We start from the raw sequence: 1,814 nt of genomic DNA, 5'->3' as shown, positions 1-1,814 counted from the left end.
TTAATACTTAGATGGGTATGTATTTTGGTATTTTTTATGCTTTCTGATTGCCTCCAGGTAGATGTGATCAGGAAATGGGCTTCCCTTTTCACTCTTCTTCTTGAGAAATTTCAAGATGCTACTACTGTTGGTCGTTTTGGCATAACTTAGGATTTAATTTTTGGCCTATTTCCTTTTTTGTCTGCTTGTCCTGTTCCACAAACCCTGTTCAGACCTTATTTCTAGTTATAAACAGTTCAGGGCCAGCTGTGGCTGTTTGGTTTTAATTGGAAACTGTCTCTTTAAATTTGAGGAGATCTGTGTGCATGCATAGTAGAGCACACCGAGGGTGGGGCTTGGGTGTCCACTAGCTCAGGCAACCCTATAGTCACCAGACTGGATGTGCTCAGCAGTAAAGGACCAATGAACAGATACCAAAAATAAAGAATGTCCACACCTTTATCTTCATGGTTCTGCCAGGTATCTGTGGCTGCTTCGATCCCTCTCCCGCTTGGTCTCACCCAAGATAGCGGCTCCTGGAGCAGCTGAGCATCCCGAACTAGAAAGCAATGAATTTCTTGCTTCTGCCACAAATTCCCCCAGCTGCAAGCCTTCCAACCTTCTAAATATCCCTTTATATATGGTTCAGAGTTCTGTGAACATCTCCTGAGCCTGCTTGGTTGGGTATTCTGTGTTGTTGCTGACGGAACTCCTTACTGCACTCCCACCCAATCCGCCATTTTGTTTGTTCTAATCATCAGTACATCTTGATTGCACGTTGATTAATTTCAAACTGAAGATGTTAGTAAAATTATTTAATTTCATCACTACTGGCTTTTGTGGTTGGTGCATAAATTTGAATAATATTTGTATTAATTGATCTTTCTTGTAGGCATATGGATATTATCCTATCACAGTTAGCAATGTACTTCAAGAAAGATCTTGAAATGTTCCTTTTGCTAACAAATGTGATGCCATTCCTCTTCAATTTGTCATTCCCGACATGGTAAATCATGTGGTTGTCAGATTCAAAATGACCAATACCATGTCCGTTTCAGCTCACTAATGTGTAGGATATTGCTGTTTATGCATCCCATTTCATTTTTGACAACTTCTAATTTTCCTAGATTAATACTTTGTACATTCCATGTTCCCATTATTAATGGATATTTTCAGCTGTTTCTCTGCATTTTGAGTTGTGCCCCATCAACTAATGAAAGTCCTAAAGGCTTCATTCCATCGTGTCATCATGGTCAACTCAACTTTGAGGAAGCCGCTCTTCCCCCATCGTATTTTTTTCCCCCATCGTATTTTGAATGCATTCCAACCTGAGGGGCTCATTTTCCAGCAGGATAACTGACAATATCCTCATGCTCTTCATGAGTTTCAATATTTAACATTCTGGTGTTATCTGACAGAGTTCCACTGCTATTCACAAAATTTTCAGTTTCTAAATATTCGGAAGTAGTCCATCGCTCCTTTATCCTAGTCTGTCTTAGTCTGGAAGTTTGGCTGAAAGCTGACCACCATGGACGACCCTGCTTGTATTTAAAATTACAGTGGCATAACTTCCAAAATCACAGCAAAATGTGAGCCACCACAGTACAACAAGCTGACAGATGAGAGGTAATATATAGTTATTAAAAACTCCTCTCTGCCTATAAATGATTGGAATACCTAAAATGGGGCTACAACGTGCCTAGTGAAGGAGGCTTCATGCAGAGCCTCTGCAATACATAAGACTATAGGTAGAAACCTGAACCACATCCAGATCTCCAGAGATGGGAAATTTCCACTTGAAAGGACGAGCAGACCAGCCTGGAGTGGCTAGAAGA

The sequence above is a fragment of the Chrysochloris asiatica genome, unplaced genomic scaffold, assembly GCF_000296735.1.
Source record: "Chrysochloris asiatica unplaced genomic scaffold, ChrAsi1.0 scaffold00136, whole genome shotgun sequence".
In the NCBI taxonomy this organism is placed as follows: domain Eukaryota; kingdom Metazoa; phylum Chordata; class Mammalia; order Afrosoricida; family Chrysochloridae; genus Chrysochloris; species Chrysochloris asiatica.
This window is presented reverse-complemented; position numbering follows the sequence as displayed.